The 10,799-nt window shown below is 36.7% G+C and overlaps 1 pseudogene; it reads left to right on the forward strand.

Annotated features, from left to right (window-relative positions):
• The first annotated feature begins 1,379 nt into the window (after positions 1-1,379).
• LOC125171698 (60S ribosomal protein L39-like) lies at positions 1,380-10,537 on the forward strand (annotated as a pseudogene).
• The last annotated feature ends 262 nt before the right edge of the window (positions 10,538-10,799 follow it).

Raw genomic sequence — 10,799 nt, forward strand, 5'->3', positions numbered from 1 at the left:
AAGTTCAATAATAATAAATGTTATGGACTCATCATGTATCATAAAAGACTGAATTTGATAACATTTATTTTCATTTGAAAATATTTCCACTTATTATAAAGTTCTCTGAAATGTTTAACTATATAAAGACAGTTACTATGCTTTATGCTAGAAATATTGCTCAAATGTACTCATTATATAGCTTACAAAAATGGGCATAATAAGTAATTTCTATTTACTTGTTTTGTACATGTAACTAGAGGCTTCTGAAGACACGCTCAACTATGTGCATATGTAAAGATTTAGCATAATGTCCCAAAGGGCTAAAGACTATTGTCATCCCAAGGATTATTGGTTTTCAAACCAATTATTTATCAAGTAATAGAATAGCCTATTCAAGGAATGCAAGTAATTTAGCATGTTAAATTTTATTTCCTTGGATTGAGATTTTTGGGGGGGAAATAGATCATTTTCTTTCATCATTTATTGATTTACCCATGTCAAAAACTACTCTGAGAACTGGAGATATGGTGGTAAAGAAGGCAGACCCTCTGTATATAGTTCTCAAGATACTGTGACCAAGGAACACACTGGATTCAACTTACAAAGGCCCACAGAATGTAAATAGTTTGGTTAGCAGAAACCTAACTAAAATGGCTTAACTAGGAGGAATTAAGCTCAAATAATAAAGTGGGTTGGTGTAAGACAAAGGGAGTCTTAGGAATTGTGGTACACAAAAGAAAAGGGCTCAATTTACAGGCATTTACAATTTAACTCCTAAAATACTATTGTAGTATTAAGTATTGCAGTAGATGGGTGAAATAGGTGATGGGGATTCAGGAGTGCACTTGGGTGATGTATGAAATTGTTGGACCACTATATTGTATATCCCAAACTAATATAATATTAGTTATAGTAGTAATTGTAATTGTAGTAGTTAACTACATTGGAATTAAAAAATTCTGTAGCAAAAAAACACTTCTGGAGACGCTAATTTGGAATGATATATGTCCCCCTATGTTTATTGTAGCATTATTTACAATAGCCAAGATAGGAAAGCAACCTAAGTTTCCATCAACAGACAAATATAATAAAGATGTACACACACACACACACACACACACACACACCCCGGAATATAACTTAGCCATGGAAAAGGATGGGATTGTGCCATTTGCAACAGCATGGATCATGGATGGACCTGGAGGACATTATGCGAAATGAAACAAGTCAGACTGATAAAGACAAATATGATATGATTCCACTTATAAGTGGAATCTTTTTAAAAAGCAAAATATAAACCCCGAACATATAAACAAACTGAAAGCAGATTCAGACCTATAAATACAGAGAACAAACTGATGGTTGTCATGGAGAAGGGGGATAAGTAGCCTGGCAAAATGGGTGAAGGGGAGAAGGAGGTAGAGGCTTCAAGTTCTGGAATGAGTGAGTCATGTGAACAAAAAGACCATAAGGAATACAGCCAATGGTACTGTAATAGCTATGTAGCAGGACAGATGGTAGCTGTACTTGTGAAATCACCAAGTTGTATACCTGAAACCAATGTAACATTATGTGTCAAATGTGCTCCCCCCAAACCCAAACAGATAAATAAACAATAAGCACTTCTGGACAACTGCTCCACAAATAGGCAGGCTACTTGTGTTGTGTCTTCCCACAGCTGGTTGGTTTATGGTAGAGCTGGATGAAGATCCTGCTTTTCTTTGTTTATCTCCCTAAGAGACTTCCAGTCAGGTGACTTACCAATTCTCAGGGATTTCTGGAGGTCATTTCAGCTTCCATCCTGCCCGTCCCCATTAATTTTAGTTTTATTATTATTATTACTACTACTACTATTATTATTATTATTATTATTATTATTATCTGAGGTAATTATCATGAAATAGATGACTTTGAATTGCATCCAGGATTTTAAAAAATCACAGGAATGAGATACAACTAGTTCAGGCTAGAGGGTCTCTCTTAGGGATGGAGAGGAGTATATAAACATCTGTAATTTTTATTTACTGGGTAAATATTTCTGACTCAAATATGACACAATGTTAACATTTGTAAATTTGAATGATGGATGTGCTGCTATTTATTATGCTATATTATACTCTTTTATAGGCTTGAAATGCTTCATGGAAATAAAATCTTCTGATTTGTTTCTACTTGCACATGACAAGTGTATGTTTCTTTATACTCTAGCTGTGTACCTAAAAAAGTGTTAATTAGTATTATATAAATGTAATAATTTTTAAAACTTTGGACAGCTTACTATGTAAGGGACTCCCAGGTAAATCTTTTTTTTTTTTTTTTTTTTAATCAGAGAATTTATGGGACGTCTGGGTGGCTCAGTCGGTTGAGCATCTGACTTTAGCTCAGGTCATGATCTCGAGGTTGACAAGTTCGAGCCCTGCATCAGGCTTTGTGCTGACAGCTCAGAGCCTGGAGCCTGCTTTGGATTCTGTGTCTCCCTTTCTCTCTGCCCCTCCCCCACTCACACTCTGTCTCAAAAATAAATAAACATTAAAAAAATTTTAAATCATAGAATTTATTATACATGGAATCTGCTTAAAGCAAGGCATACATGTAGGGTGATAAGATCCAGAGTGAGCACATCAGGGAAATTATGCAGTCTGTATAATTCTTTCTCATAATTTATGTTAGATATACCCTTGCAATCAAAAGGTAAATAAGAACAATCCAGGAAAAAGATCTTTAAAAACGAATATGTCTTTCTTCCAAGAGAAAGCATTACTTTATTAATATATTATAGTGATTCTACTATTAATTAAATAAAGGTTAGAATACTACATTCTTTTAGGGTTCATGGTTTTTCTACTTTTTTTCTATTGGAATCAACTGTCACAAAAGATAAAATGTTCAAAGGATATAACAGCAAAAATTTTATTTCATTTACTACTGGAAGTCTGATAAGTTTATATTAAGACGAGCTAAAATTTCTGGTAATGTCTGTGCATAACAGCTGTGCTTACACTGTGTAGGAGTTGAAACTAAGGGTGAACCGTGGGGCTCAGGAGCGCCTCTGGAGAAGTGGTCAGAAGTAAAAAGAAGGAGTCTAACTGATTAAAGGAACATCTTGCCTTTTTCATAGAATTATAATTATAGCTGCCTGCTGATTTTAAAGGGATAATCTTCCCATCCTTTGCCACATAAGTCAAATCCTTACTTCTAGCCAGCTCACTTAAAAACAGCAGCATGATTTGAATACAATTTACGAGTCAGTGCACAGACCCAAACAGAAGACTAAGGGGAAGATGGTTCACAATGTGGGGAGTAGCATTTGCTATCAGATCCTTCTGCACACCCACCAGGATATTTAAACTCTAAAAAACCAAGCAAACAAACAAAATTACAAGATCCATGTCAATTAGTGGTAAGCATATGGAGGGAGTGAAACTTTTCACTCTGTTTTTGGGATTCTAAGTTGATACAACTGTTTTGGAAAACTGTTTGTGTCTGTTAGAGCTGAGCAGATACATGCTCTAGAGTCACAATTCCAGTCCTACTCAATAGAGCATGTGCACAGAAAATACAGCAAGAATGTTCATCATGTAACTATCTGTAATGGCCAAAAGCTTGGAATAATAGAGTGAATAATTTGAAATATTTTTATATCATACAGTGGCATAGTACAGAGAATTAAAAATGAATAAACTATTACTCCATGCAACAACAAGGAATATTCTTTTTTTTTTTTTAGTTTTCTATTGCTGTGTAACAATTTAGCACAAATTTAGCGGCTTAACATAATGTATGTTAATTATCTCATGGTTTCCATGGGTCAGGATTCCAGAAATGAGTAGCTATTTCCTCTGCTCATGGTCTCACTAGGTTTGATCAAGGTGTCTGTTGGCATTGCAGTCTCATCTGAGGCTTGAGGTCCTCTTCAAAACTCATTGAAGCTGTTAGCAGAATTCAGTTCCTTGCAATTGCAGGATTGAGGTCTATGTTTTCTTGCTGGTAGCTGGCCACAGTGTGCTCTTAGGTCCTGGAAGTCATTCTCAGGTCCAAGATGACAGGTTATTTCTTCAAGTAGGAGAACATATATGGCTTTGAAACTCTCATAAGATGACAGGTTATTTCTTCAAGTAGGAGGACATATATGGCTTTGAAACTCTCTCAGGAAGGGTCCCATTACTCTGAAGGGCTCACTTGGTTAAGTCAGGCTCACCAAAGCTAATCTCTCATTTGCATAACTCAAAGTCAACTAATTAGTAACTTAACCTCAGGAAGGAGGTCCCATTATATTCACAAGTTCTTCCTATACCCAGAAAGAGGGGATATACAGGTCATATATATCAGGGAGAGGGAATCTTAAGAGCCATCTTAGAATTCTGCCTATTTGTATTGTATAACTCTATACAAAGTTCAAAAGTCTAATGTTGGGGAAAGAAGTCAAAACAGTGTCTGCCTTTAAGGAGAAATAGTAATGACTGGTATAGAACTCAAGGAAACTTTCTAGGGTGCTAATAATCTTTTGGTTTGTTTGTCTAGATGGTGGATACAAGGATGTATTCACTCTTCAAACTGTTCAGTTATGATGTGACATTCTTTTTGGCATGTATGTTATAATTTGACTTAATTTTTTATTTAAAAGAGAAATGAAATATTACAGCTTTTCCTTCCTCCAAAAATATATGTAGGTGGACATATATAGAAAATAATGACATTCTCAGTCAAGAGTGAGTGGGGACAAATTACTTGTAAGCTGGAATTATTTGAGGATTATAGCTCTGATTTGTCACCTAACATATGGAGATATCAGTCAAAATATTTTTTTGTCCATTCTCAAAAAATGAAACAAAACATCTTGCCATTTGCAATGACATGGATGGAGCTAAGCGAAATAAATTATTCTAAGGGAAATAACTCAGAGAAAGACAAATACCACACGATTTCACTCATAGGTGGAATTTAAGAAACAGAACAAAGGAAAAAAGGTTTAAAAAAGAGACAGAAAGACAAACCAAGAAACAGACCCTTAACTATAGAGAACAAACTGATGGTTACCAGAGGAAAGGTGGGTGGGAGACGGGTTAGATAGGTGATGGGGATTAAGGAGCACACTTGTGAGAAGTACCAGGTGTTGTATGGAAGTGTTGAATCACTACACTGTAGTCCTGAAACTAATATTACACTGTATATTAACTAACTGTAATTTAAATAAAAGTTAAAACTTAAAAAAATGAAACAAAACAAACTTTTCATGTTAAAGAATAGAATTTACGTGTTCCTCTTCCAAGAATCCTTCCTTGATATGCACAATCAGAATGAAATACATTAAACATTGCAAAGAAAATTGTGCCACAACGCCAGTTTGGAAGTCAGTTGATCACTGACTTTCAGCCTTTGTATAAGCCCATAGTCCCTGCTCCCCGCCCACCCCCCAAAAAAGGATGGCTTAAGTTCTATTTTGGAAGAAGTTTTATTTTCCTGGTGAAAATGGGGAGGAGGGCTAGTAAGTAAGTGACACTGCCTTATGATGATTTGGGACTATTCAGTTCAGTTTATGGTCAATTACACATTATGTACATCCCATTGTCTTTGCCTTTGTGTTTCTTATAACAGCATGGTTCAATTAAAACAACTTCTTTGTAACTTTCTTTATCTTGCAAAAATATAATCCTCCTATATAGGTCATTAATTTTTGACCCCAGTTCCTAAATTATGATGAGTTTTTCCCTGTATGCTTTCTTCTGTAGCCTATAAAATTATTTTTCCCTCTTATAGACCTTGTACCGCTAGAAATGGTAATGAGGTAGATGTCTTTGAGTTTTCTTCTCATGTTTCAGAGCATTTTCCTTCAATTCCACTAAAACCCCCAAGCTTTGTATTTCATACTATTCGATTTTATAACCTCATATCCTGCAATTGTAGCTGTTATCTCTCAAACGCTGGATCATTCCTACTCATTTCTCCATGAGTCATTTCCTAGCTGTCCCTCTTCAATTACTTCTATCCTAACTCTTGGTGATTTCAATTAAATTGTAGATAATGCTCTACCCATCTGGCCTCAACTTCCTTAAAATTATCTGCATCCAATAATCTTGTCCTCCACCCTACCTCAGCCACTTACTCTGTAGATATACCTGTTACTAATAATTGCACTCTCTCTGAAACATCAATTTTGTACAGCTCATTCTGTGACCACTGCCTCCTGTTTTGTTTTGCTTTGCTTTTTTTGTTTTGTTTTGTTTTGTTTTTTCCCTTCCTAGGGCTCTGTATGTACATTTTCCACCCTCCAATCCATTAATCCTATCAATTTTTCACTGTCCCTCATCCTCTTAATGTCCTCTTTCTTCCGTTTAAAATTTTACGGTCAATGGGGCACCTGGGTGGCTCAGTAGGTTAAGTGTCCAACTCTTAGTTTCAGCTCCATTCATGATCTCATGGCTCCTGAGTTCGAGCCCCACGTTGGGCTCGGTGCTGATGGTGTGGAGCCTGCTTGGGTTTTTCTCTGTCTCCCTCTCTCTCTGATTCTCCCCTGCTTAATTACTCTCTCTCTCTCTCTGTCTCAAAATAAATAAATAAACTTAAAAAGAATTATGGTCAAAGGGCACCTAGGTGGCTCAGTTAGTTAAGCATCTGACTCTTGGTTTCAGCTCAGGTCATGATCTCATGGTTCATGAGATAGAGCCCTGAGTTGGGCTCTGCACTGACAGCACAGAGCCAGTTTGGGATATTCTCTCTCTCTCTCTCTCTCTCTCTCTCTCTCTCTCTCTCTCTCCCCCCCTCCCCTGCTTGTGCTCTATAAATAAATAAATAAATAAATAAATAAATAAATAAATAAACAAACTTTTAAAAAATAAAATGAAATAAAATTTTATGGCCAATCATTACAATCATGCTTTGCACATACCCTTTGTTCCTTTACACCTTTCATGTTTTATCACATTTGCTTAAGTCTAGTTAATTTCAACTCATCACTGATTCCCTGACATACATCTCTATAGATGAATGTGGCTTGATAGAACATATAACCTTGTTAATTGTTCTTATTATAAATTTACATGAAATTCAAATGGGTCATTAATCTTACCAGGCAATCATATGATATGGGCTAGTCCATTTACTTCCCATTTCTGAAAACCTATATACCACAGTCTCCTTTTTTTAAGTTTATTTATTGGTTTTGAGAGAGAGAGAGAGAGAGAGAGAGAGAGAGAGAGAGAGAACAAGTAGGGAAGGGGCAGAAAGAGAGAGGGTGACAGAGGATCCAAAGCAGGCTCTGAAGTGAGTTAAGTGCTGACAGCAGAAAGCCCGATGTGGGGCTCTAACTCATAAATTGTGAGATCATGACTTGAGTCGAAGTTGGATGCTTAACCAACTGAGCCACCCAGGTGCCCCCAAAGTCTCCCATTTTTATTCTGTGATGATAACTTTCCCCTATGTAAATCCAATCCCTCCATTTCAACACTAGATTCCATTTTATGGGACAGAGGGCTGACAGATCACAAAAGATACATCCTTTCTTTCTACCGTAAACAATTTTGATCATTAGAAACTTACTCATCCTGGGGTTGCACTTTTCAGTTCCCCTTGTACCTAGATAAAGGATATTATTCTTACTAATCGTATGTGAGTGAAAGAAATATGTGTCACTCTGGGCAAGTAATTAAAAAAAAATATATCTTCTCCATGCTGTCTTTCCAATAACTAGTCAAGGGGGCAAAAAAGGAACTCTCAGGTCTTAGGGGACAGATTGAAGCTCAGTATTGAAGATACTTTTGTCCCTTGAAAACTTTACATAGAAAACAACCTACTGGAGACCCTCATGAAACTTTTGAGTGAGTAACAACTCCTAATGTGTTAAGCAATGGAGGGTTTAGATGTAGGTCTTAGAACAGCTGGGTTAATTTACATATATCTCCTCTGACCATCATTTCCGTAATCTCCCATATTATCAATTTTTTTACCTTTTCTTAGAATGCTAATATTTATCCCACATTAAAAAAAAATCCTGACTCTACTTACCCATCAGTTACCACTAAAGTACTTTGTTCTCTTGGCAGCAAAATTCCTTGGGTAAATTATTTATACTCTCTCTCTCTCCATATACATACATATATATATATATATATATATACACAAATACATATATACAAATATATATATATATTTCTCATATATATATATTATATATATATATAATATATATATATTCTCTTTTAGTCTCAATCCAGTTAGAATTATTCTGCATCGTTCCATCAAACTTCTCTCCATGAGATCAGCAATAACTTTCATCTTGTTAAATCCAATGGTCAATTCTCAGTCCCTACCTTAATTACCTTATTAGCCACATGTTAGCAACTGTGCCCCTCTTCCCTGTAAACTCTATTTAAATTGTTTTTAATACAGGAAGCCTCTTGATTTTCTTTCTGCTTCATAGGTCATTCTTTACACTCCTTAGTTGCTTATCTTTACTAAGAACTCTTCATGTTGGATTGCCCCAGAGATCAGCTTTCTTTCTTTCTTTCTTTCTTTCTTTCTTTCTTTCTTTCTTTTTTTTTTTTTTTATCAACACTACCTTGGTGATCTCATCCACTCTAATGGCTTTAAATGTCCACATGACATTGATGCCTAAATGCATATTTCAAGCCCAGACCTCTCTCCTAATCTACAGATAGCTATTTGTGCTATTTAACATCTCCGTTTGGAGTTTAACAGCCATATTAAACCTAATAAACCTGAAATTAAAATTCTGACCTCATCTAAACCTTTCTTCCTATTCCTTTTCTGAGAAGTCAGGTATAATTTTTATATTTGCTCCTCTCTGTATATAAGGTGCCCTCCCCCCACACATACCCTGGTTTCTTTCAAGATTTCTTCTGTTCTTTCATTTCCCACAGTTTGAATACAACAGGCCTAAGTGTGTAGTTTAATTTTGCTATTTGTCCTGCTTGGTATTCTCTGAGATTTCTAGATTTGTGGCTTAGTGCATGGCGTTAATTTGGGGGAAATGCTCAGCCATTATTGCTTCAAATATTTCTTCTATTTCTTTCTCTCTTCTCCTTCTGGTATTCTCAGTATCTATGTGTTATATCTTTTGTAGTTGCCCCACAGTTCCTGGATATTCTGTCATGGTTTGTTTTTGCTTTTGTTTGTTTTTCCCCCAGTCTTGTTTCTTTCTCTTTCATTTTCAGTTTTGGAAGTTTCTTTTGGCGTATTTTCGAGCTCAGAGATCCTTTCCTCAGCCATGTCCAGTCTATTGACGAGCCCATCACATGTGTTCTTCATACCTGTCAGAATGTTTTTATGCCTAGCATTTCTTTTTGATTTTTAATTAGAATTCCATCTTTATGCTTACATTACCCAACAGTTCTTATATGCTGTCTACTTTTAGACCTTAGTATTAATCACCATGGTTTTAAATTTCTGGTCTGGTGAGGCTAGCATTCATGCCATTTCTGAGTGGCTTTTGTTGTTGCTGTTGTTTTGTTTTGTTTTGCATTTTCATAGGCATTGGAATTTGTTGTTGAGGGCCAGAAATGATGTACTGGGGAAAAGGTACATGATAAATAGGCCTTTAATAATGTAATAGTAAGGTATGGGGAGGAGTTCTATAGTCTGTTCTACAGTCCTGGATTGTGTTTCAGTCTGTTAGTAAGCCTCAGCCCCGGGGTTGTAAACTTCACAAGTGTTTCTCTGTCCCCTACTCCCTTTAAGTGGGACAGGATGGCTAGAGGGGCTGGAGTTGGATATTTTCCTTCCCCTCAGTAGATTAAGTTCTGATAAAACTACAATAGGTTAGGGTCTGATAAATTAGTTTCTCTTGAGACCAGGCCATGTTCCAAAGAACAGAATGCTCTGATGTATTTCAAAATGGTTATTTTCCCCTCCCCCTGTTAGAAGGCTGAAGGGACTTTTTTTCTCCCATATTCCCTGTGAATACCTGGTAGAGCTACTGGAGCTAAAATTCATGTAAGTTTGCCTCCCTACTCCCTAAGACTGCCATCCTGCCATTTTTATCCTCAGACTTGTCTACACTGACTCTCTAGAAATTTGTCAGTTATAGTCTAGATTTTCCCACCAGTACTAGTTCCTGTAGAGCTTTCGGTTTGAGCGTTTCTGTTCTGTTCAGTTGTGCTGCTCTGTGTTCATCTGCCTGTAACTCCAATTTGGGGGGTAGTAGTTTGCCTTGTGACCTCACATCCCTGACAGAGCTAAGATAAGTTGTTGATTTGCCAGTTTGTTCAGGTTTTTGCTTGCTGTTAGGATGGAGTGACATTCCACGTGAACTGTCATTCCTTTGCTCTGAACACTTCCGTGTTTTCCCATTTAAATCAGAGTAAAATGCAAACTTCTTTAAATTCCCTCTAAAATCGCTCCTCTTCTCCGCCATTGCGGTGTGTGCTGCTGACTGTTTCTTGCCAGGTCTTCTCACAAGACTTCCAAGATCCAGTGATTCCTGGCCAAGAAACAAAAGCAGAATCGTCCCATTCCCCAGTGGATTTGGATGAAAACTGGTAATAAAATCAGATACAACTCCAAGAGGCAGCATTGGAGAAGAATGACGCTGGGGCTGTAAGGGACCACACATGAGATGGCACACATTTATGCTGCCTGAAAGTCCTGTGTTCTTATTGCATTGCCTCCCTACTGCCTGACCAGTAGATATGTTTTATCAGGGAAATGGCTTTTCTCTGTTATGATGCTTTTGCACCAGTAGGTTGGTTCAGTAATAAACATGTGAGACCTTTCGACTGACTGACTGACAGATAGATAGATAGATAGATAGATAAATCCCCTCTAAAGTCATGCATGACCTCTATTACTTTCAACCTAGAATG

Source organism: Prionailurus viverrinus, chromosome C1, assembly GCF_022837055.1.
Source record: "Prionailurus viverrinus isolate Anna chromosome C1, UM_Priviv_1.0, whole genome shotgun sequence".
Lineage (NCBI taxonomy): Eukaryota > Metazoa > Chordata > Mammalia > Carnivora > Felidae > Prionailurus > Prionailurus viverrinus.